Source organism: Coenobita brevimanus, chromosome 112 (genome assembly GCF_032717465.1).
Source record: "Coenobita brevimanus isolate Jiangsu-jjx chromosome 112, ASM3271746v2, whole genome shotgun sequence".
NCBI lineage: Eukaryota > Metazoa > Arthropoda > Malacostraca > Decapoda > Coenobitidae > Coenobita > Coenobita brevimanus.
Genome location: NC_137065.1, coordinates 16,762,639 through 16,790,116, shown reverse-complemented (window position 1 = coordinate 16,790,116; position 27,478 = coordinate 16,762,639). Strand labels below are relative to the sequence as shown.

Below are 27,478 nucleotides of genomic sequence, written 5' to 3'. Positions count from 1 at the left end.
ATATCTAAAGTTTTGACAATGGGATGCCAGTCAGCTGCACCTGCAATTGCCTTTAATTTCTTAAAATTTGCTCTCTTAAAGTCGGGCACTTTCTCACAACTGGCCTTGACTCTGTCTTCACTGAATTTAATGTTAAATGTAACTATGCGATGATCACTTGTACTAAATTTTTCTCCTACAATAACATTACTCACTACATTTTCTGATGTAGCTAAGACAAGATCTAGGATGTTAGCTCCACGTGTCGGATAATTTACAAATTGATACAAAGAATTTTCTTGCAAATTTGTATATAGGTCTGACCCTGTGTGTGAGGATAGGGCTTCTCCCAATTTTGGAACTGGTAAATTAAAGTCACCAAATATTACAGTGCTTTGCATACAAGATAGTTCGGCAATTTGATTGTAGATTTCATTATCAATGTTGAGTGGCTGACCAGGTGGACGATAAATTAACCCAAGAGTGATATTATGACAATATTAATTTCTAAGCTGAATATAAATAGTGTCGATGTTTTTGATGCATGGCTTGGTAATTTTGACTGGATGAAATCCTGATTTAACATTTAACAACACACCGCCCCCTGCTCGATTCTTCCTTTCACAACTGAAAATGTGATAGCCTGGTAAATTAAACTCTGCTTGAAAATCTCTCTGCTCAGTATTTAGTCACGATTCTGTTACTCCAATTACATCATAATCTTCGGTAAAGGCAAGGGGCTCTAAATCAGAAAATTTATTACGTAGACTACAAGCATTTGCAAGGATTGCTTTAATGTGCTTTCCTTTCTGATGTTGGGAGCTTCCATTATTTATTGATTTATCAGATCGTATGATATCTACGTTTGCCTCCCGTGATGCCTGTTTTTTCTCCAGAAAAAACTTACGGCGTCATTAAGCAAACGACCGAGACTGGCAGAACCAACGGCATTCAAGTGTAGTCCATCGTTCGTAAACAGTGTACACTGCTTGTAAAATTGGTTCCACGTGTCGATGAACTGAACTCCTTCCTGTATGCAGTGACTTGACTCCGTTTTTAATACTAAATGCTCTGCTGAAGAAGGCATTCCCTGCATTAATCCTTGGTAGTATGCCTGAAATTAAAATATGGTTAGTTTTCTCCTTGTAGCGTCGGATCATCTTCCTGTACTTCTCCATCAGCTCCTCTGATTGGGTTCACATGACGTCGTTGGTACCTGTATGAATGATAACAAGGCTGTCATTTTCCGCATTCTCAAAAACGTCATCCACAGCCTCTGTTACGTCATCTATTCCTGCACCTGGAATACAAAAACGCTTTCGTTTAGAGGGTGCCCGGCCGCAAAATTCCACCAACTGATCACGGATGATGGAGTCCCCCACAACCCGTGCCTTATGGAGCTCTTCCTCTACTTCTGTTAGAATCTGAAACTTGTTGTATGTTGTTACTGGAATGATGCTTCTTTTCCTTACAAGCCTTGCACCATTTCGCACTAGCTGGAACTCATTCCGTATGGTGGGGGGAGAAGTAACTACAGCAGGAAGAGGATGGTCAACCTGGACTGCAGTTGGCCTAGCAGTGACATTGTCCTCTGCAGTGTGTCCGACATTACTCGCAATGAATTCCTCCAGCACATCTACTTTTCGGGTCAGACTGTTAATTTTGTTCGTAGCCTCGGTCAGCTTGTCTTCCAGGCTCTGATGTAGTTTGCACATCCTGAAAACAAAGGTGCAGTCTGTATAAAAGGATAAGGTGAAACTACCGGAGCAGGTTACGCAAATGATGTTCCACGGCATTCTGAAATGCAAGGTAACTGCGAGGATTAATCAGAGAAAAAGAATCTGGTTATACTGATTAGTACCTGGAAGAGATATTGGAACAAGAATAAGTTATATACAAAGCCTGTTAGAACAGTGACAATTTATGCAATGGTTACAGGTTTTACTGGTGGGGGTCTTGTTGCTGGTTAGTTTAGAACTGTACAGGAATAGCTACCTTACTGGTTAGTAATACACCTGTTACAAAGAATGGAAAGCTAACCATTACCTGGAAGGAAGAATTAAAATTATACTACCTGAAATACAACAACAATGAACTCACAACAGAGTCTTACAATACACAAATAAGTTGTTTATCACCTGAAAAGTTACAACATATGAAAATACAATTATATCTTACCTATAAGGGTAACTGTAAACCTGGGATATAAACTGTTTTCGCTGGCAAAAACAAACAAACTAACAAAAACTAAGGGAATAGTACTCACTCACTCACACACTGTTCACAGGGGAATGCTTAACACTAAATACACCAAGTATACTGTACCAGACTTTAATTGTTTACATCTACAAACACAAAGGCGCCAACCACAGTCACAACTGATTGCCACAAACTGCTTAAATCGTCACAAAATCGTTCCCACACTACTGTTAATACACAACAATTGCACTGAACTGCTGTATCACCAGAAAATAAAGCTCAGTTCATACAAAGACAAGTCAAAACATTACAAAATTCCACTCAGCCTACATCAGCCAGGATAAACGTTACAAGTGGAGTGCTGCAGGGTTCAGTGCTAGGTCCTATTCTTTTCTTAATATATGTGAATGATATTGACGAAGGATTGTGTTGTAAGATTTCAAAATTTGCTGACGATACTAAAATAGGTAACAGGGCAGATACAGCACTGCAAAGACAGGCAATTCAGAGTGATCTTGATCATCTGTTTAACTGGGCCCAAGTCTGGCAAATGGATTTCAATATTAATAAATGCAAAGTGTTAAACATTGGCAGTAAAAATGTAAGAGCAAGTTATAGCATGAATAATGTCCAGCTTGATAGGGTAAACCATGAAAAAGACTTAGGAGTTATAATAACAAATGATTTGAAACCAAGCAAACAATGTACAGAAGCTGTGAAATAGGCCAACAAATTGATTGGGTTCATAGGCAGAGCATTTGAATATAAATCCGATAATATCGTCCTCACTTTGTATAATTCCTTAGTACACCCGCACTTGGAGTATTGCGTTCAGTTTTGGTCACCGTATTATAAAAAGGATATGGAAAAGCTTGAAAGAGTGCAGCGTAGGATGACAAAGATGATACCTAGATTGAGAAATAAACCATACGAGGAATGTTTAGAACTCTTAATCTCTTTACCCTAACAAAACGGAGGATATGAGGAGATTTAATTCAAGTATTCAAGATATTCAAAGGACATGATAAAATGGCTGTCGATAAATACTTCACAGTTGATCACTCGAACTACACTAGGGGCAATGGGAATAAAATAATTGGCAAACGATTCCAGTTGCATGAAGCTAAGCATTTCTTCTTCAATAGAGCTGTAAGTATATGGAATAAATTGCCCTCCAACGTAATATATTGTAATACAGTACAAACCTTTAAAGGTCGCCTAATCCTTCTGCTTACACTGTTATCTTTTCTCTCCGTTGGGCTCCTCCGATCACAACCTTATCACCTTAACCTGTCCTATCACTCTGGTACGGCCTGTGGACTCTCCAGGGAAACGTCGTCTGCGGCATTTTGGAGCCGCGGATTGGGAGGCACTCAGGCAGTACTTCTTTGATTTTCTCTGGAATGATTATTGCTTCCATGGCAGGGAGCCATCTGAGTGTGCCTTGCGCATTACGAAGGTTATTCTCTCGGGCATGGAAGCATGCATTCCTTTCTCATGTTCTTTGACTAATGCAAGAAAGCCTTGGTTTAATCATGCTTGTTCTCATCCTGTCCACAACAAGGAGAGGGCTTACAAGAGGTACCGGAGCCAACCCATCCCTGAATCACATCATCTTTACGTTTCTGCCCGGAATCGTGCTAAGTCTGTTCTTCACTCTGCTAAAAACAATTTCATCCGTACTAAATGCTCTCAACTCTCCTACTCGAATTCTTCCCGCTCCTTCTGGCACTTTGCCAAAAACCTTTCTAACAACTTTACCTCATCATCCTTCCCTCCTGTTTTCTACTCCGATGGTTCTGTAGCTATTTCATCTACTGATAAAGCAGATCTCTTGGCACTGACTTTCTCCTCCAGTTCCACCTTAGACGATTCCGGTGCTGTTCCTCCATCATTTCCTGCCTTTGACTTCCTCATGGCTGACATTAAAATTTCTTCAGCTGATGTATTTTCTGCCATCACTGGCCTCAATACTAACAAGGCATATGGGCCTGATGGAGTCCCTCCTGTTGTTCTCAAGAACTGTGCTTCTGTGCTTACACCCTGCCTAGGCAAACTCTTTCGCCTTTGTCTGTTAACTTGTATCTTTCCTTCTTGCTGGAAGTTTGCTCTCATGCAGCCAGTCCCAAAGAAGGGTGACCACTCCCAACCCTCCAACTATCGTCCAATTTATTTAACATCCTGTATTTCAAAAGTTTTCAAGTCAATTCTTAATAGAAAAATTTTAAGGCATCTTTCCTATCACAACCTTCTTTCTGATCGTCAGTACGGGTTCCGTCAGGGACGCTCCACTGGCGATCTTCTCACCTACCTTTCAGACTCCTGGTCATCCTCCTTTCGGGAATTTGGTGAGAGCTTTGCCATTGCACTTGACATCTCAAAGGCTTTTGATCGAATCTGGCATAAATCTTTAATTTCCAAACTGCCCTCTTACGGTTTCTATCCTTCTATCTGTGCCTTCATCGCTAGCTTCCTTTCTGGTCGTTTTATAGCCGCTGTTGTAGACGGCCACCGTTCTTCTCCTAGATGTATCAACAGTGGTGCTCCTCAGGGCTCTGTCCTATCACCAACTCTCTTCCTTTTATTCATCAATGATCTTCTAACCTGTACATCTAACCCTATCCACTCATACGCTGATGACTCCACCCTTCACCTTTCCATTCTGTTCCCGCAACACCCATCTCAGCAGTTACTTCAACAAACAAGGGATGAGGCTATGGCACACCTAATGTCTGACTTGGCTCGTATCTCTGACTGGGGTGAAAATAATCTTGTTGTTTTTAATGCATGTAAGACTCAGTTCTTACACCTATCAACCCGTCAAAATCTTCCACAGGTATACCCACTAATGTTTAATAATATTCAGCTTAATCCTGCATCATCCTTGAACATGCTTGGGGTTCAATTACTCGGGACTTATCTTGGAAAGATCATATTACATCTCTTGTAAAATCTACTTCCGAGAGATTGGGTGTGCTAAGCCGACTCCGTTCTTTCTTTACCCCTGCACAGTTGTTGACTCTATACAGGGGTTTTATCCGCTCCTGTGTGGAGTACAACTCTCATGTGTGGGGAGGCTCTCCACATACAGCTCTTCTCAATAGGGTGGAGTCAAAGGCTTTTCATCTCATTAACTCTCCTCCTCTTACTGATTCTCTTCAACCTCTGTCTGTTCGCCGCACTGTTGCATCTTTATCTCTTTTCTATGGCTACTTTAATGGTCACTGCTCCTCTGAACTGTCTGCATGCATTCCTCCACCTCCACGACAGGCACGTAGCACCTGTCTAGCAGCAAACTCTCATCCCTTATCTGTCCAACTCTTTAATGCAAGAGTTAACCGTTACTCCCAGTCCTTCATTTATGCAATAGGTCAACTCTGGAACTGTCTCCTTCTGTCTGTATTTCCTGCTGCCTATGATCTCCAGTCTTTCAAACGCAGTGTGTCCAGGCATCTCGAAATGAACGGATCTTGAATTTGGCTCTCTCTTGTATTTTGTTTTTCTCTTGTAGGGAACTGTTATTGCAAGCTCATGGCCTTTGGTTCCTTCTTCCTCGCATTAAAAAAAAAAAAGTATTTGGCATCCAACCCCCAGCTTAATATGTTTACTCCTGAATAAAACACTTGTGTATGTATAATTTTCTGTTTTATTTAATTTTATTTTTTTAGAGCCTGGATCAATTTATTAAATGCAAATATAGTGTATGCACAGACTAGGATATGCACAGATAGCCCTGAGTTAACGGTCACTACTCATACTTTCGACCTGTGATGGGCTGTGGATCACTGATGGTCCCTGTTAGTTACGTGGCCATCCTCGAAATTTTTTTAATTTACCATGGGTCACTGCTTCATGAGGTGACTTATTTGCTTGTCCCGCATGGTAAAGTTCTTAGTCCCAGTGGAATGAATGGAACTGGGGCCTGATTGACCGCTGCCTACCTTAATAGCGCCAGGCAAGGCTGCCACACCACCCCTGAATATCCACACTGTGCACTGTGTAATTTCCACACTGTGTCCGCATATGCCCTGTCATCTCAACGAACCCGTACAGCGACATGCATTAGTTTTTTATTTATTCGATTACTCATTGTACTTTACTACTTTCTCTTTCATGTTATTCATACTGGTATCTTATAGATAATGTATTATAGAATGTAGCTTTTCCTTTTCAGTCTTTCCTATGAAATTTCCATGTCAGTTTTTCCATGCTACTGGTGGTTTTTCTCACTTTTTCTTGCCAGTTTTGGCTGTAGGGTTTGGAGGCGGGGGGAGCCTTCTTGCTTTATTATCCTTATCCTTCAGCATGTAGAGTTAGATATTGTAGTCATAGTCTACTCTGTACCAAACAGCCTCGAAAGGACCATAAGATCTGTTGCTGTTTGCTTTCCATTGTACTTTTTTTTTTTTTTATGCGAGGAAGAAGGAACCAAAGGCCATGAGCCTGCAGTAACAGTTCCCTCCAAGAGAAAAACAAAATACAATATAGAGCCAAATTCAAGATCCAATCATTTTGAGATGCCTGGACACACTGCGTTTGAAAGACTGGAGATCATAGGCAGCAGGAAATACAGACAGAGGGAGACAGTTCCAGAGCTGACCTGTTGCATAAATGAAAGACTGGGAGTAACGGTTAACTCTTGCATTAGAGAGTTGGACAGAAAAAGGATGAGAGTTTGCTGCCAGACGGGTGCTACGCGCCCGTCGTAGAGGTGGAGGAATGCAAGCAGACAGTTCAGAGGAGCAGTGATCATTAAAGTAGCGATAGAAAAGAGATAAAGATGCAACAGTGCGGCGAAGAGACAGAGGTTGAAGGGAGTCAGTAAGAGGAGGAGAGTTAATGAGACGAAAAGCCTTTGACTCCACCCTATTGAGAAGAGCTGTATGTGGGGAGCCTCTCCACACATGAGAGTTGTACTCCACACAGGGGCGGATAAAACCCCTGTATAGAGTCAACAATTGTGCAGGGGAAAAAGAAAGAGCGGAGTCGGCTTAGCACACCCAATCTCTTGGAAGCAGATTTTACAAGAGATGTAATATGATCTTTCCAAGATAAGTCCCGAGTAAATGAAACCCCAAGCATGTTCAAGGATGATGCAGGATTAAGCTGAATATTATTAAACATTAGTGGGTATACCTGTGGAAGATTTTGTCGGGTTGATAGGTGTAAGAACTGAGTCTTAGATGCATTAAAGACAACCATATTATTTTTACCCCAGTCAGAGATACGAGCCAAATCAGACATTAGGTGTGCCATAGCCTCATCCCTTGCTTGTTGAAGTAACTGTTGAGATGGGCGTTGTGGGAACCGAATGGAAAGGTGAAGGGTGGAGTCGTCAGCGTATGAGTGGATAGGGTTAGATGTACAGCTTAGATCATTGATGAATAAAAGGAAGAGAGTTGGTGATAGGACAGAGCCCTGAGGAACACCACTGTTGATAGATCTAGGAGAAGAACGATGGCCGTCTACAACAGCGGCTATAGAACGACCAGAAAGGAAGCTAGTGATGAAGGCACAGATAGAAGGATAGAAACCGTAGGAGGGCAGTTTGGAAATTAAAGATTTATGCCAGACTCGATCGAAAGTCTTAGAGATGTCAAGTGCAATGGCAAAGCTTTCGCCAAAGTCCCGAAAGGAGGATGACCAGGAGTCTGAAAGGTAGGTGAGAAGATCGCCAGTGGAGCGTCCCTGACGGAACCCATACTGACGATCGGAAAGAAGGTTGTGATAGGAAAGATGCCTTAAAATTTTTCTATTAAGAATTGACTCGAAAACTTTTGAAATACAGGACGTTAAAGCAATTGGACGATAGTTGGAGGGTTGGGAGTGGTCACCCTCTTTGGGACTGGCTGAATGAGAGCAAACTTCCAGCAAGAAGGAAAGGTACAAGTTGACAGACAAAGGCGAAAGAGTTTGCCTAGGCAGGGTGTAAGCACAGAAGCACAGTTCTTGAGAACAACAGGAGGGACCCCATCCGGCCCATATGCCTTGTTAGTACTGAGGCCAGTGATGGCAGAAAATACATCAACTGAAGAAATTTTAATGTCAGCCATGAGGAAGTCAGAGGGGGGAAGTGATGGAGGAACAGCACCGAATCGTCTCAGGGAGAATTGGAGGAGAAAGTCGGTGTGCGAAGAGATCTTCTTTATCAGTAGAAGAAATAGCTACAGAACCATCAGAGTAGAAAAGAGGAGGGAAGGATGATGAGGTAAAGTTGTTAGAAAGATTTTTGGCAAGATGCCAGAAGGAGCGGGAAGAATTCGAGTCGGAGAGTTGAGAGCATTTAGTATGGATGAAATTATTTTTAGTAGAGCGAAGAACAGACTTAGCACGATTCCGGGCAGAAACGTAAAGATGATGTGATTCAGGGGTGGGTTGGCTCCGTACCTTTTGTAGGCCCTCTCCTTGTTGCGGACAGCATTAGAACAAGCGTGATTAAACCAAGGCTCTCTTGCATTAGTCAAAGGATATGAGAAAGGAATGTATGCTTCCATGCCCGAGAGAATAACCTCCGTAATGCGCAAGGCACACTCAGATGGCTCCCGGCCACGGAAGCAATAATCATTCCAGGGAAAATCAAAGAAGTACTGCCTGAGGGCCTCCCAGTCCGCGGCTCCAAAATGCCACAGACGACGTTTCACTGGAGGGTCCACAGGCCGTACCGGAGTGATAGGACAGGTTAAGGTAATAAGGTTGTGATCGGAGGAGCCAAACGGAGAGAAAAGATTAACAGAGTAAGCAGAAGGATTAGTTGTGAGGAAGAGGTCAAGTATGTTGGAGCTCTCACCAAGGCGGTCAGGGATACGGGTAGGGTGCTGTACAAGCTGCTCTAGGTCATTAAGGATAGAAAAGATGTAGGCTTGTTCACCAGGTGGATCCGTGAAAGGAGAGGAGAGCCAAAGGTGGTGGTGAACATTGAAATCTCCAAGAATGGAGATTTCAGAGAAAGGAGAAATGGATAGAATGTGTTCCATCGTAGAAGTAAGATAGTCGAAGAATTTTTGATAGTCAGTAGAATTAGGGGATAAGTAAACAGCACAGATATATTTAGTCAGAGAATGACAGGAAAGCCGAAGCCAGAGTGTGGAGAATTCAGAAGAATCAAGTTCAGGAACACGAGAGCAAGATAAGTCGTTGCGTATATATACACAACAGCCACCTTTGGCTTTGAAGTGAGTATAGAGAAAGTAGGAGGATACAGAAAAGGGTTTGCTGTCAGTTGTCTCAGACAGCTGAGTCTCCGTTAGAAAAAGAAGGTGAGGTTTAGAGGAGGAGAGGTGGTGCTCAACAGAGCGAAAGTTAGAGGAAAGGCCGCGAATGTTGCAGAAATGAAGAAGAAGAGAGTCTGACCGTGGTTCCAGGCACCCTGAGTCGTCACCGGGAGACGGGTAGATGGTGGGGGCATTTATGGTCCCCCCCCCTGGGGACTCCGAGGCTTGATAAGACGACGCCATTTTGGTAAATTTTGAATAGGAAGTGTAGTGTGTACTATGCATGTAGTGTGGTGAAGATAGTTAGAGAAATTTGTACTGGAGAGCATGCTGGCCTACTCTCTGTGTAACTGAGACACTGAAAAAGTTCAGCAAAGGGGGATGGCCAGGAACTAGTCCTGAGGGCTGATGAAACGGGAGCTCCAGCACTCCCTGTCATCAGCTTTCCATCCACCTCGGGAGTACTGCCCTGCTCGACTGGTGCTACCTTTGTACTTTGTACTTAATCACACCATCGACCTATTTTTGTTTACCCACCTACTCATGCACCCACCTTGCCCACCCAGTCTGCCACTTGAATACCCTGCCCATCCACCCATCTGACCGCCAACCTACCCTGCCTGCCCACCCCCACACCTACCTACCGTGCTATCTACCCGCCTACTCTGCCCACCCATCCTTCCACCATACATTCCAACCAGCCCACCCACCTGCCCTTCTACCTGCCCACACACCCTGCCCACCCACCTGCCCTTCTACCTGCCCACACACCCTGCCCACCCACCTGCCCATCTGTCTACCCTATTCCATTGTGCTCACCCGCCCACCCCGCCCCACCTCGCCCTCTCAGGGCTATCTGTGCATATCCTAGTCTGTGCATACACTATGCATTTAATAAATTGATCCAGGCTCTAAAAAACTAAATTTAAATAAAACAGAAAATTATACAAACACAAGTGTTTTATTCAGGAGTAAACATATTAAGCTGGGGGTTGGATGCCAAATACTTTTTTTTTTTTATGCGAGGAAGAAGGAACCAAAGGCCATGAGCCTGCAATAACAGTTCCCTCCAAGAGAAAAACAAAATACAAGAGAGAGCCAAATTCAAGATCCGTTCATTTCGAGATGCCTGGACACACTGCGTTTGAAAGACTGGAGATCATAGGCAGCAGGAAATACAGACAGAAGGAGACAGTTCCAGAGTTGACCTATTGCATAAAAGAAGGACTGGGAGTAACGGTTAACTCTTGCATTAAAGAGTTGAACAGATAAGGGATGAGAATTTGCTGCTAGACAGGTGCTACGTGCACGTCGTGGAGGTGGAGGAATGCATGCAGACAGTTCAGAGGAGCAGTGACCATTAAAGTAGCCATAGAAAAGAGATAAAGATGCAACAGTGCGACGAAGAGACAGAGGTTGAAGGAGAGTCGGTAAGAGGAGGAGAGTTAATGAGATGAAAAGCCTTTGACTCCACCCTATTGAGAAGAGCTGTATGTGGAGAGCCTCCCCACACATGAGAGTTGTACTCCACACAGGAGCGGATAAAACCCCTGTATAGAGTCAACAACTGTGCAGGGGTAAAGAAAGAACGGAGTCGGCTTAGCACACCCAATCTCTCGGAAGTAGATTTTACAAGAGATGTAATATGATCTTTCCAAGATAAGTCCCGAGTAAATGAACCCCAAACATGTTCAAGGATGATGCAGGATTAAGCTGAATATTATTAAACATTAGTGGGTATACCTGTGGAAGATTTTGACGAGTTGATAGGTGTAAGAACTGAGTCTTACATGCATTAAAAACAACAAGATTATTTTTACCCCAGTCAGAGATACGAGCCAAGTCGGACATTAGGTGTGCCATAGCCTCATCCCTTGTTTGTTGAAGTAACTGCTGAGATGGGTGTTGCGGGAACAGAATGGAAAGGTGAAGGGTGGAGTCATCAGCGTATGAGTGGATAGGGTTAGATGTACAGGTTAGAAGATCATTGATGAATAAAAGGAATAGAGTTGGTGATAGGACAGAGCCCTGAGGAGCACCACTGTTGATACATCCAGGAGAAGAACGATGGCCGTCTACAACAGCGGAAATAGAACAACCAGAAAGGAAGCTAGCGATGAAGGCACAGATAGAAGGATAGAAACCGTAAGAGGGCAGTTTGGAAATTAAAGATTTATGCCAGATTCGATCGAAAGCCTTTGAGATGTCAAGTGCAATGGCAAAGCTCTCGCCAAATTCCCGAAAGGAGGATGACCAGGAGTCTGAAAAGTAGGTGAGAAGATCGCCAGTGGAGCGTCCCTGACAGAACCCGTACTGACGATCAGAAAGAAGGTTGTGATAGGAAAGATGCCTTAAAATTATTCTATTAAGAATTGACTTGAAAACCTTTGAAATACAGGATGTTAAAGAAATTGGACGATAGTTGGAGGGTTGGGAGTGGTCACCCTTCTTTGGGACTGGCTGCATGAGAGCAAACTTCCAGGAAGAAGGAAAGATACAAGTTGACAGACAAAGGCGAAAGAGTTTGCCTAGGCAGGGTGTAAGCACAGAAGCACAGTTCTTGAGAACAACAGGAGGGACTCCATCAGGCCCATATGCCTTGTTAGTATTGAGGCCAGTGATGGCAGAAAATACATCAGCTGAAGAAATTTTAATGTCAGCCATGAGGAAGTCAGAGGCAGGAAATGATGGAGGAACAGCACCGGAATCGTCTAAGGTGGAATTGGAGGAGAAAGTCAGTGCCAAGAGATCTGCTTTATCAGTAGATGAAATAGCTACAGAACCATCGGAGTAGAAAACAGGAGGGAAGGATGATGAGGTAAAGTTGTTAGAAAGGTTTTTGGCAAAGTGCCAGAAGGAGCGGGAAGAATTCGAGTAGGAGAGTTGAGAGCATTTAGTACGGATGAAATTGTTTTTAGCAGAGTGACGAACAGACTTAGCACGATTCCGGGCAGAAACGTAAAGATGATGTGATTCAGGGATGGGTTGGCTCCGGTACCTCTTGTAAGCCTTCTCCTTGTTGTGGACAGGATGAGAACAAGCATGATTAAACCAAGGCTTTCTTGCATTAGTCAAAGAATATGAGAAAGGAATGCATGCTTCCATGCCCGAGAGAATAACCTCCGTAATGCGCAAGGCACACTCAGATGGCTCCCGGCCATGGAAGCAATAATCATTCCAGAGAAAATCAAAGAAGCACTGCCTGAGGGCCTCCCAATCCGCGGCTCCAAAATGCCACAGACGACGTTTCCCTGGAGAGTCCACAGGCCGTACCAGAGTGATAGGACAGGTTAAGGTGATAAGGTTGTGATCGGAGGAGCCCAACGGAGAGAAAAGATTAACAGTGTAAGCAGAAGGATTAGGCGACCTTTAAAGGTTTGTACTGTATTACAATATATTACGTTGGAGGGCAATTTATTCCATGTATTTACAGCTCTATTGAAGAAGAAATGCTTAGCTTCATGCAACTGGAATCGTTTGCCAATTATTTTATTCCCATTGCCCCTAGTGTAGTTCGAGTGATCAACTGTGAAGTATTTATCGACAGCCATTTTATCATGTCCTTTAAATATCTTGAATACTTGTATTAAATCTCCTCATATCCTCCGTTTTGTTAGGGTAAAGAGATTAAGAGTTCTAAACGTTCCTCGTACGGTTTATTTCTCAATCTAGGTATCATCTTTGTCATCCTACGCTGCGCTCTTTCAAGCTTTTCCATATCCTTTTTATAATACGGTGAGCAAAACTGAACGCAATACTCCAAGTGCGGGTGTACTAAGGAATTATACAAAGTGAGGACGATATTATCAGAATTTATATTCAAATGCTCTGCCTATGAACCCAATCAATTTGTTGGCCTATTTCACAGCTTCTGTACATTGTTTGCTTGGTTTCAAATCATTTGTTATTATAACTCCTAAGTCTTTTTCATGGTTTACCCTATCAAGCTGGACATTATTCATGCTATAACTTGCTCTTACATTTTTACTGCCAATGTTTAACACTTTGCGTTTATTAATATTGAAATCCATTTGCCAGACTTCGGCCCAATTAAACAGATGATCAAGATCAGTCTGAATTGCCTGTCTTTGCAGTGCTGTATCTGCCCTGTTACCTATTTTAGTATCGTCAGCAAATTTTGAAATCTTACAACACAATCCTTCGTCAATATCATTCACATATATTAAGAAAAGAATAGGACCTAGCACTGAACCCTGCAGCACTCCACTTGTAACGTTTATCCTGGCTGATGTAGGCTGAGTGGAATTTTGTAATGTTTTGACTTGTCTTTGTATGAACTGAGCTTTATTTTCTGGTGATACAGCAGTTCAGTGCAATTGTTGTGTATTAACAGTAGTGTGGGAACGATTTTGTGACGATTTAAGCAGTTTGTGGCAATCAGTTGTGACTGTGGTTGGCGCCGTTGTGTTTGTAGATGTAAACAATTAAAGTCTGGTACAGTATACTTGGTGTATTTAGTGTTAAGCATTCCCCTGTGAACAGTGTGTGAGTGAGTGAGTACTATTCCCTTAGTTTTTGTTAGTTTGTTTGTTTTTGCCAGCGAAAACAGTTTATATCCCAGGTTTACAGTTACCCTTATAGGTAAGATATAATTGTATTTTCATATATTGTAACTTTTCAGGTGATAAACAACTTATTTGTGTATTGTAAGACTCTGTTGTGACTTCATTGTTGTTGTATTTCAGGTAGTATAATTTTAATTCTTCCTTCCAGGTAATGGTTAGCTTTCCATTCTTTGTAACAGGTGTATTACTAACCAGTAAGGTAGCTATTCCTGTACAGTTCTAAACTAAACAGCAACAAGACCTCCACCAGTAAAACCTGTAACCATTGCATAAATTGTCACTGTTCTAACAGGCTTTGTATATAACTTATTCTTATTCCAATATCTCTTCCAGGTACTAATCAGTATAACCAGATTCTTTTTCTCTGATTAATCCTCGCAGTTACCTTGCATTTCAGAATGCCGTGGAACATCATTTGCGTAACCTGCTCCGGTAGTTTCACCTTATCCTTTTATACAGACTGCACCTTTGTTTGCAGGATGTGCAAACTACATCAGAGCCTGGAAGACAAGCTGACTGAGGCTACGAACAAAATTAACAGTCTGACCCGAAAAGTAGATGTGCTGGAGGAATTCATTGCGAGTAATGTCGGACACACTGCAGAGGACAATGTCACTGCTAGGCCAACTGCAGTCCAGGTTGACCATCCTCTTCCTGCTGTAGTTACTTCTCCCCCCACCATACGGAATGAGTTCCAGCTAGTGCGAAATGGTGCAAGGCTTGTAAGGAAAAGAAGCATCATTCCAGTAACAACATACAACAAGTTTCAGATTCTAACAGAAGTAGAGGAAGAGCTCCATAAGGCACGGGTTGTGGGGGACTCCATCATCCGTGATGAGTTGGTGGAATTTTGCGGCCGGGCACCCTCTAAGAAAGCGTTTTTGTATTCCAGGTGCAGGAATAGATGACGTAACAGAGGCTGTGGATGACGTTTTTGAGAATGCGGAAAATGACAGCCTTGTTATCATTCATACAGGTACCAACGACGTCATGTGAACCCAATCAGAGGAGCTGATGGAGAAGTACAGGAAGATGATCCGACGCTACAAGGAGAAAACTAACCATATTTTAATTTCAGGCATACTACCAAGGATTAATGCAGGGAATGCCTTCTTCAGCAGAGCATTTAGTATTAAAAACGGAGTCAAGTCACTTTGCATACAGGAAGGAGTTCAGTTCATCGACACGTGGAACCAATTTTACAAGCAGTGTACACTGTTTACGAACGATGGACTACACTTGAATGCCGTTGGTTCTGCCAGTCTCGGTCGTTTGCTTAATGACGCCGTAAGTTTTTTCTGGAGAAAAAACAGGCATCACGGGAGGCAAACGTAGATATCATACGATCTGATAAATCAATAAATAATGGAAGCTCCCAACATCAGAAAGGAAAGCACATTAAAGCAATCCTTGCAAATGCTTGTAGTCTACGTAATAAATTTTCTGATTTAGAGCCCCTTGCCTTTACCGAAGATTATGATGTAATTGGAGTAGCAGAATCGTGACTAAATACTGAGCAGAGAGATTTTCTAGCAGAGTTTAATTTACCAGGCTATCACATTTTCAGTTGTGAAAGGAAGAATCGAGCAGGGGGCGGTGTGTTGTTACATGTTAAATCAGGATTTCATCCAGTCAGAATTACCAAGCCATGTATCGAAAACATCGACACTATTTATATTCAGCTTAGAAATGAATATTGTCATAAAATCACTCTTGGGTTAATTTATCGTCCACCTGGTCAGCCACTCAACACTGATAATGAAATCTACAATCAAATTGCCGAACTATCTTGTACGCAAAACACTGTAGTATTTGGTGACTTTAATTTACCAGTTCCAAAATTGGGAGAAGCCCTATCCTCACACAGAGGGTCAGACCTATATACAAATTTGCAAGAAAATTCTTTGTATCAATTTGTAAATTATCCGACACGTTGAGCTAACATCCTAGATCTTGTCTTAGCTACATCAGAAAATGTAGTGAGTAATGTTATTGTAGGAGAAAAATTTAGTACAAGTGATCATCGCATAGTTACATTTAACATTAAATTCAGTGAAGACAGTGTCAAGGCCAGTTGTGAGAAAGTGCCCGCCTTTAGAGAGCAAATTTTAAGAAATTAAAGGCAATTGCAGGTGCAGCTGACTGGCATCCCATTGTCAAAACTTTAGATATAAATGACGCATGGAGTTACTTTACAGAAACTCTCAACAGTGCCATCAAATTATGTATTCCTATGTGCAACAGAAGGCCCACCAAAAATTCTAAACCCAAATGGTGGAACTCCAACATTAAACATTGTCTAGAAGCAAAAAATCTTGCATATAAGAATTATAATACCACAAAGAGTCAAAGTGATAAAAATGAATACGATGCCCTTTGACGAAAAGCCAAAAAAAAAATTAAATGCAGTAAGAAAAACCTTGAGACACATATTGCAAGTATCAGTAAATCAAGTCCCAAAGAATTTTTCAGTTACATAAGAAGCAAAAAGGTAATAACTCCATCAATTGGTCCTTTAGTCACAGATAACGGAGAGCACACTGATGATGAAACTATGATGGCGAAAATTCTTAATACTTTCTTCGCGTCAGTATTTACAACAGAAAATATACATACCGGTACAATTCCTACTGTTTCTCCCATTCCTATAGAAGAGGGCAACATAATCACTGACATTACAGTCAGCGATCACGACGTACTGCTTGCAATAAACAGATTAAAAGAGAATAAAGCACCAGGACCGGACAAAATATCACTGTCATAAACGGACTCTGTAGTTACTTGTAGCTGAAGTTATCTATTAGACTTGTGGACGAGCGGTTGTTATACTTGAGTTGTTTTGTAAGTAGATAATCTTGGTTCCCATTTGTCATGCAATGACAGGAGAGATAAAGAAGAGTATGGGACTATTTTTATTTGTCTTGGAAATATTAACAAGTCTCTCACACACAAGTGAGTATAAGTAGAGTCCCTGTCTCCCTGTCTCTCTCTCTCTCTCCCAAGTTGCTAAGCCTTTCTCCCTACACCCTGCCGATTCTATGGCCTCTCTCCTTCTGAGCTCTCTTTCCTAAATTCTGGTGAAACAGGGGTCGTGTCACGTGTGTTCACTGTGGTTGGAAAGTTCTAGAAGCCTGTGTGTGAGTATGTGTGTATGTGTGTGTATGGTCACGAGGCACTGTCGTGTGCCTATAAAGCATTCCTTGAGTTAAGAGTGTGTAAGCATGTTTAGCATTGCTCGATTCTCGCAGACACAATACCTTCTCATCATCTGACCTCCTGCTTCTATCTGTCTCTCTATCAATCTATATATCTATTTATCTATTATGATTTGTAATTATAATATGGAGACCTGACATCACCACGTGTATTGAAGGAACTACAGAATGAAATATCAAAGCCTTTAGCTGAACTTTTTAGCTTATCACTTAGGAGCAGTAAGGTGCCACATGAATGGAAGCTTGCTAACGTAACCCCAATATTCAAAAAGGGCAACAGAGCCCAACCAGAAAACTACCGCCCAATTAGTTTAACATCGGTGGCTTGCAAATTGCTTGAAACACTTATCAGAGACAAGTTTGTAAATCACTTAGAAACAAACAATCTCATAAAAGAATCGCAACATGGTTTTCGTAACAATCGCTCTTGCCTCACGAATCTGCTGGACTTTTTCAATGATATACTGAACATGTATAACGAGACTAAATCTATTGATGTGGTCTACCTCGATTTTCAAAAAGCTTTTGACAAAGTTCCACACAAAAGACTCGTTCAGAAGCTAAAGGCACATGGTTTCAGCGGCAGTGTTCTCGGGTGGGTGAAGATTGGCTCACCAGACGAAAGCAAAGAGTTGTAATAAATGGTATGAATATGTCCGTAAGGGAAAATGGGGGCATTGGGAATTATGTTCCTGAGGAAATGAACCTAAGGAACAATGTAAGTCCAATGGGTTATAACAGGTCCATGGGTGAAATAGGTCCATGAGAGCAAATAGGGCCATGTACAAATTCTTTGGTTCCTGTTGGTAGAACACTGGTTATTATGAGAAAATAGGTCCATGGGGAAAATAGGTCTATGGAGAAAGTAGGTCCAAGGGAGATAAAAGGTCCAGGAGGGAATAACTGGACCAAGAGGAAAGATGGGTCAAAGGGCAAAACAGAACTTACTGGGGACATAGGTGCATGGAGGAAAACAGGTCCATGGTGAAATTTGGATTCATGGAACATAAAAATTTGTTGGTGGAAAATAGGTCCATGAGAAAAATAGGTCCATGGGTAAAACAGGTCCAGGAGGAAAATAGATCCATGAAGAGAAAAGGCCCATTGTGACAATAGGTCCACATGGAGAATATGTCCTTCAGTAAAAATCGGTTCATGGAGGGAGCAGATCCATGGGGGAAAATTTGACATTGTTGGAACAGGTCCGTGGGTGAATATAGGTGGGTGTTGGTTGGCACCTCGGGGGTGTAGCCGGAGACGAGTTCATGTGTTGGTATGACCCTAAGGAATAAAAGTATGTAACATTCACAAAGAGGCCTGTCATGACCTTTGGTCTAATTGTCGGAACAGCCAAACACTGGACATTGTTACTGATCCCAACCCTGCTGAAGCAAACACGTGTGGGACAAGAATTTATAAAACAGATAAACATGGGAGGTGGTCTTCCTCTCGACCCCTTAGCCTACCTAACACCCATTAATCTCGACTTCGGATCAGCTGGTGACAACGAAGCGAAAGAAGGAGAACATGAAGAGGAATAAACTGCTGTACACCAAGGGTATTGGCAGTTGCTGAAAGTGGCTTATAAAGCTGTTAAAAGTAGGCATCTTGAGGACATTAAAACATAAGCACATGAAGCATGACGAGCTGCAGTGAAGACTTAGAGACGGTGGAAGACTAGACAAATCTCAGAAACGAGAAGAATGATGGAGTGAAAATAGATGGCAGTGAAACATGCGAAAGTTCTTGAGACATTATAGCATAGGCCTGACTCTTGTGAAAAAAAAAAAAAAAAAAAAAAAAAGGTCCTTTGTGGGGCGTGGAGTGAACAAGCAGAGATTATGAGGGGGTGTACTGCTGAAGTGAATTCTACTAAGTGGTTACGAGAAAGGTACCCCTAGAAGTATCATTAGTTTTAGTAAGAGTTCACGAGAAGGTGTCCCTAAAAGCATCATTAATTTTAACACAAACGAATCAGTATGAAGCTCGATAGTTCGAGTGTTGTACAAGACAGTGCTCCAGGAACTACTATAGATATAAGCAGAGGTATGAGGGTGACAGGGGGAGTACATATTTAGGCGGCTGTCAGACGGGACACATCTGTGAGAGTCTCGGGAGACAAGAATTCTGTTGAGAGGAGCAGAGTGTCACATGACCATGGACAGCTTAAGGATTCTAGTCAGTGGAAGTAGCTAAGATGGGGAGATTGTGAGTGTACAAGACAAGGGAATTGCACATTCATAAGCATAAATTAAAAACGTCAATTATCCTCTGCCCAATATCCAGCAATAATTAATGCTAGTCTCTGGTCGTGGGGATAATTATAGTGGTCATTCTGTAGCATGTAAGAATTCAAATAAACATATAAGTGAATCATTATGGAAGAGTACGGTAGGTGGGAACACTCACCATCCACTCACCCGATGTAGTGCATCTTTGGGTGTTTGCCCTTTCATTTCTCCCATCCTTCCTCTTCTGTCTTTTTTCCTTCATTCTTTCCTCTGTCTTCTGCCTACGGGTGATTTTACACTCCCTCTTCTGTCTTTCATTCATTCTTTCGTCTTCCTTCTGCCTACTGGTGACTTTACACTCCCTCTTCTCTTCTCCATTCTTTCCTCTTCCCTCTGCCTATGGGTGACTACACCGAGTGACAGTCAAATGGTTTCCTGTCCACCAGGAAACCATTTACTACACTAGATGGTAACCATATAACAAAATTATGGCGCCTTGTGGTTTAGTGGACGATTGAAGCACTCTAATCGGACTGAGCCTGTGTAGGTTTGTATACAAGAGGTGGTTGGGGTTTATTGCTCACGTAATGCCACTCAGGCACGAGTGAGACTGGTCACTCTCTTTTTAAATGTCAGGACCAACTTGCCTAGCCCCAGGCTTCTAAGCTCCTCAAGGGGCAACTTAGGATTGGATGATGGATGGATGGACGGAAGAATATTTGTAATTATATGAAAATTGAGTTAAATCTCCAGCATTGCGTGACCAGTTTATAATTGTGTTCCTAAAGTAATGTAACTGTCTTGTTCTAAGCCAGTAATGGTAAAGTAGAAAACGTATCTGTGTTTTGGAACCTCAGTGTGTGGAACAGTTTTCATCGAAGTCTGGGAGGGAACTGGGAGAGAAAATGACACTCAGTGTCACACTGTCTTAGCTGTAATGTTACAGATCCTCTCTGGACTTGTCTCCACACTCCTTGCTGCTACTGTTCTCGCGCTGCCTAGCTAGATAAATAGCAGTCATATATCGTGCTCATTACAGATGAGTGTGAAACATATGATTACTGAGGTAGAGTAGGGTACGACATAATTTATCCTAAATTAACTAAAACTGCAAAATCATGTCATATCGACATTGGTTGTTATAAGGGTTATGCCGGCTGACGGCTATGCAGAACCTCGATACGAAGCTGATGAACGAGCTCGTTGTAGAGTTGTACATTAAGATTAGCATTTACATGCTTCTAAGTTCGTCATGACACGAGGTTTGACTGTTAATTGAATAAATGTCTGGAGGTAGTGATGAATTATTAAGGGACATCCTCTCCGTGAAAGAGTGACTGAAATTTGTACAGACTCTCTGCAGAACCAGCGGTTGCCACAGTTTGAACATAGCGTTGCGGCCGTAGCAGGAATAGTGATTATTTGAGATGATCACAGTAACAAAGTAAATATATTTCTAATATCACAGCAATATGACAGGATGGTCCATATACCATATCTGAGACTTACGTGCGGAAAGTGGCGCGTTACGATTTTGTCGGGTACACACTGGTTATATTACATGCTGGAATGTGAATTAATATATTTCATGGTTGTACCTCGATGCTCTAATATCCACCGATACTTTAATTCACCTGAAGAAAGGGACATCACAAATAGGAATGAAAATATTGGAACAGTAATATTTTGATCATATAATCACTAATGTTACTGAAAACTCAACACTATGCACACTACTCACGTAGTACAAAGTACAAAGTTTTCTGTGTATTAGTTTATTTTTACCTGCGTAGGAAGATGACAGGAGTATAAGAAAGGAGCGTCCTTAATTTCTACTTACTAATCAACTGGTTTTAGAATGTATCGAAGTAATCCATTGCCAGATCCACAGAAGGCAACCTGCACCACCTGTGTTCACAGGTAAGTATTACTTCCTCCTTGCTCAAAAAAAAAAAAAAAAAAAAAAAAAAAAAAAATCCTTCTCCCCAACCCATCTCAAACCATCATGTGTTTATACCCACGACTCCCGAAATGAGAACGGGTGTTTTGTTGCAAAGAAAAGTTTAACAAGTTGTAATCTGCTTTCAATCAGGGCTGGGGGAACGGTTGAAGGACAGAACAAGAGGAATGTTCTTGTCTTTCAAGAACAATAGGTCAAAGATGTAGGTCACGGGGCTGGGTCAAACGTTGATCCAGCAAAATCAACGTCAACGGTTTTTATCCAGTTATGACAAAACTTGGAGGAAGAGCTGAGGGTATGGCAGGAATTGGGTGATTCAGTTTTGACAACGCTCATTGAAAGATCAAGGTCACAGGTCAAGGTCAAATTTTCGATTCGGATGTGTGATGGTTAACAAAATAACTCAGACAGATGTAGTCTGCTTTTAATAAAGCTTGGCTGAATGGTTGAAGGTGGGGCACGGAGTAAATTTTTTTTTTTTTTTTTTTTTTTTTTAGATCTATATGTCAAATTTCTAGATCATGGGGCATGGTCAACTTAAAATTTTCATCTAATTTACACCATTTGTGAAAGGTTGTGGATAACACACGAAAAAGAGGGTGTGATTAAGAGCACATTCGAAGGTCAAGGTCACAGGGAAAGGTCAAAGGCCATATTTACAAGACAGAGTCAGCTTTGAGTTTTGGTCTTATTTGAACAAAATTCTGTAGAAGAGTTAAGGGTCAGATAATGCAGAATATTCATAAACTCTAACAAAAACTTTATTTTGTAAAATGCATAAAGATTTTGATCAAAGTAATATTAACAAAAAAAGTGGTAGTAGCAGAATAAACTACAAATATACAGAAATATATAATTAGTCTTCAAAGTGTTAAGAAAATATTGCCACAGATATATAGTATAGCAAGAGAATATATCCTTTATATAGGAGGGTTTGAACTCCTGAATCAACAACTCCACCATCAAGTTAGCCTACTGATCCACTGCGTCTAGTTCATGATCAAGCACGTGTTATTTTCTTCCTGACATTTCACATCAAAGAGGATCATCTATTGGCAGAGAAACATACCAAGCCTCTCTCAGCTATTCCAGTGCATCTACTTCACACTTACAGCATGTACTGTTCATCACTTTCCTCCCTGATGTTCAGTACAGTACCACAGAAAAGTGTCTATGAGCAGAGAAACATAACATACCTCCCTCAGCCATTCCACTGCATCTACTTCACAATTAGGGAATGTCCATCATATTGCTCCCTGATACACACTACCAGGGAAAATTATCTAACGGCTTAGAAACATGCAGCTCCAGTTGCCTGTTTACTAGTCCACAACATCATACTCAGCACACACGAACACCACAACCCACAAGGCAACAGAATACATTAAAACCCAAACTTTTCATCAAAGATATTCTGCCTCATAAGGCAATGCAACAGATTTAAACACACCTCACCTCTCCCACACACACAACACTCCATCACAAGGCTCCAAGAACTAAACAATGAGATCAGCAACAAAATTAGTACAAAGAAAATGGAAAACTGGAAGGCCTTTGTAAGAACACGTTGTCACTTCACAGTCACCTCTAGACTCTACAAAATATTTAACAGAATCACTAAATCACAAACATGCACTTCCAAGACCCACGTTACCATCACCTCCAACACCCAACGCATCACATCTTACAATGAACAAGCAAATATTCTTATAAATCACTACAAAACATAAGTCACAACATGCACAGGGTCTGAAAAACAAACCTCTCAACATAGGCCCTCCTTTTCTCTCGATCACAGTGCAACCCCCTTCGCTCCAGAAGAGACAACATCAACAAAAAGAACCCTACAAGCACAGGGCCAGATACTGTCAGCAACCTGCACCTAAAAAATAAAGGACCACAAGGCATCCAGACCCTGACAAACATCAGCACCTACTCATATTCACACTGCAGCATTCCCAGTATTTGGAAACCTGGAACAGTCACCATTATACCTAAACCAAACAATGACCCGACACTCCCTTCTTTGTACAGACTCGTAACACTACTTAGCACACCATCCATAATAAGTGAATGTCTCATTCACATTAGAGTCATTCCCCATGTCCTCCTTGCACTGATTCAAAGCAGTGTTTTCTACATGCACCTGACTGGCTAATCTCGCGCAACGAGCATCGAATGGCATGAACTCCACGACACCAGGTCAGAGTACATTCCTCACAATAGATAAGTAAAGCCGTAGATGCCATCCCGCGATGCAAAGTAATCACCAAGATAATGAAAATGAATATGGAGAACAACACTAACTGTTGGCTTGCCAGCTATTTATCTGATAGATAAGCAAATGTTATATTCCACGGAGAGCCATCATGAACAAGAAATTTCCCTAACGTAGGTCCACAGGGCTTTCTTGTCTCACCCATACTCATCGACCTATGCACACATATTCCTACACCCCAACCACTTACAAACATTGCCTTATTATGCAGATGATATCACCAAAATACCACACACTTCGTTGCAAACACAGACTGCACACTGCAACAAGATTTCCTCAGCACACCGCAGGCTTGTGTGGACAACAGGCTGATGATTGCCCCAGTCAAATCCAGCACCACACTCATCAGCAGCAGTAAACATGACCACAGGTACTCCCCCCACATCACACTTAACAATGTACATGTGCCACACACACCCTCTTTTAAGACCCTTGGAGTGACATATAACACCGGACTCACCTTCAAGGGCCATGTACGTCAAGAGGCGGTGCATCCCCAGACTCAATACACTAAGGGCAACTATAAGGCCACACTTTGGGGTACAAAAAGAAACACTCTCCTTACTGAATAAACATTAGATGAATAATGTCATATGCCTCCCCGGCATGGGCTCCCATCCTATCTGATGTTTGCTACAACATATTGCAGATCATACAGAACAATGCATCACCACTGGCTCCACCAAAATCACACCAACACCTTACTTGCAATCTGAAACAAAAGCCCTCCCTGTCAGAACTACCTCGATATGAGGGGCACACAATTCTCTGCAGCGGCCTTCTCCAGAACACAATACCCTTGCCCTTATATGAAAGAAACACACAACACACCTAGGCACATAAAACACTCACCACACAAACATTATCAAACCCTCAACAACAATATCCAACCTCCAGATATTCGAACACTAACAATGAAACAACACCTACCTATACTGTATTCATGTGCAGGGCACTACAACACCTCGATCACAACACCATACTACAACCCCCCTCCCCCCGGACATCCACACATCGGAGGTGTCCTTAAATTGAGCTGAATGAGTTCACTTAGCTTCACTCAGAGCAGGACATACCCAGCCCTCCACAACTAATAGTTTAGATTAGAGGGCATTATTAATGGGAAGAGAAACACATCAGGCTTCTCAGCATTTGAACATTAGCCAACAGAGGAGAGTAGGAAGTAGAACAGGTGTAATGTTAAGTGAACTTTTATCCTTGGGTGTACCTAGGTGGCACCTCCCCGACTGCCTTACTCCCCGTCTCCACCCAAGCCTGGAGAAGAATAAAAGATCCCAGTCAATTTTTGCAATAAACAAATCTCTATTCCAGTGGTTCAGTAATATCGCAGATCATTGTCTTTGGTATAAATTTTTCATCCTAATACCAACTCAAGATTGGCCATGAAGTGTCAGGTGAGGAAATAAAAGTATAAAGTAACAATCTCATACGCAAATCATGCTCAAGAAAATTTGTGAGTATGGTACCTGGAACTTGGCCTTCATTTGGGGTGTGAAGCGATTGACCCAGTCCCCAGTGGCACCTGAAGGGAGAGAAGAACACAGGATGAACACTGAGAACACTGCCACTGACAACATACAATACTCAATGTAAATTCACCTGATGGAACTGGGACACTCCTACACCTTGAAAACTAAGTCGCAGTTGCGTGAATTTAGATGAATCTTAGTAATGAGGTGGACATGAGCCTCCTTCATTAATAGTTAAATTGACCTTCCACTCTGGCTTCACTTGGTCATCAACTGAGCTGCAAAGGGTTATGGATCTTTGTCAGGTAAAACATGCTATTTCACCTTTATCTGTGGGCTCACCTTAATCTCGCCCAGCTTATATCTACCTATTTCTAGTAAAGGGTGGTCCATATATTACACCGTGGCCCGTATTCTTGTTAGTTAAGGAAGGGGTTGACGCCTTTTCCTAAGTGGTTCGTTTATTACAACTTACTGTACTCTTCAGTGTTACATAAATTCTTCTAACGCCACCATACTCCTCAAAAATAAAGTACAAAAGGATATTAACCACCCATATCCCATAATAAATCATTAAGAAAGAGGTGTTAGGGAGCTTCCTTACCCAGTAAGAATATAGGCCCATGTGTTGCAGGGACGGCTCAGTCAGTGTAAACAGTATCTTCTTCCAATAAATCTGTCCATAGCCAGACGCCTTTATCCCGTAAGTGGTGTCCATGTCACCCTGTCCTCTGCCATTATTCTGCCCTACCCCCTAGCTCACGCACGGCTGTCTCATATACCTGTCCACTCCATCCCTCCCTCTCACCCTCTGTCTCCCACTCCCTCTCCCTCTTTTCTACTTTTTTACTACTTTCCATAAATCTTTACATCCTTAATACTCTCCACGTTTATGCTTTCACTGACTGCATGGTGGATTAGTAGTTTCATGATGAAGCCAAAATCTCTGCTTTCCCCATACCAGCAGACTGAGCCAGGACCACACGATACAAGGGTGCAATATACCATCCATCTTGTGTATCGTTGTATGCCCAGCTTAGCATACTGTAACCTGGTCATTCAAACCTGACATGCTTAACCTACTTTGTCTGACTGGCTTGCATCCATTAATGAGGTGAGTGAAGATGATGATGATGTAAAGACTATGATGATGATGAACACTACGACGAAGACAGGGATGATGATGATGATGATGATGATGATGATGATACTGATGATGTAACGACAATGATGATGAACACTACGACGAAGACAGGGATGATGATGATGACGATGATGATGATGATGATGATGATGTGAAGACAATGATGATGATCACTACGACGAAGACAGGGATGATGATGATGACGATGATGATGATGATGATGATGATGATGATAATGATGATGATGATGATGATGATGTAACGACAAATATGATGAACACTAAGACGAAGACAGGGATGATGATGATGATGATGATGATGATGATGATGATAATGATGATGATGATGATGATGATGTAACGACGATGATGATGAACACTAAGACGAAGGCAGGGATGATGATGATGATGATGATGATGATGATGATGATGAACACTAAGACGAAGACAGGGATGATGATGATGATGATGATAATGATGATGATGATGATGATGATGATGATAATGATGATGATGATGATGATGATGATGTATCGACAAAGATGATGAACACTAAGACGAAGACAGGGATGATGATGATGATGATGATGATGATGATGATGATGATGTAACGACAATGATGATGAACACTAAGACGAAGACAGGGATGATGACGATGATGATGATGATGATGATGATGATGATGATGATGTAAAGAAAATGATGACGAACACTAAGACGAAGACAGGGATGATGACAATGATGATGATGATGATGATGATGATGGTGATGATGATGATGTAACGACGATGATGATGAACACTAAGACGAAGACAGGGATGTTGTGATGACGATGATGATGATGATGTAACGACGATGATGATGAACACTAAGACGAAGACAGGGATGATGATGATGATGATGACGACGACGATGATGATGATGATGATGTAAAGACAATGGTGACGAACACTAAGACGAAGACAGGGATGATGATGATGATGACGATGATGATGATGATGGTGTAACGACGATAATGATGAACACTAAGACGAAGACAGGGATGTTGATGATGACGATGATGATGATGATGATGTAACGACGATGATGATGAACACTAAGACGAAGACAGGGATGATGATGATGATGATGATGATGATGATGAACACTAAGACGAAGACAGGGATGATGATGATGATGATGATGA

The 27,478-nt window shown here is 41.9% G+C and overlaps 1 pseudogene; it reads right to left on the bottom strand.

Moving 5' to 3' along the window:
- Positions 1-24,802: 24,802 nt before the first annotated feature.
- The window catches only part of LOC145418114 (uncharacterized), a 43,021-nt pseudogene continuing 40,345 nt past the window's right edge, over positions 24,803-27,478 (bottom strand).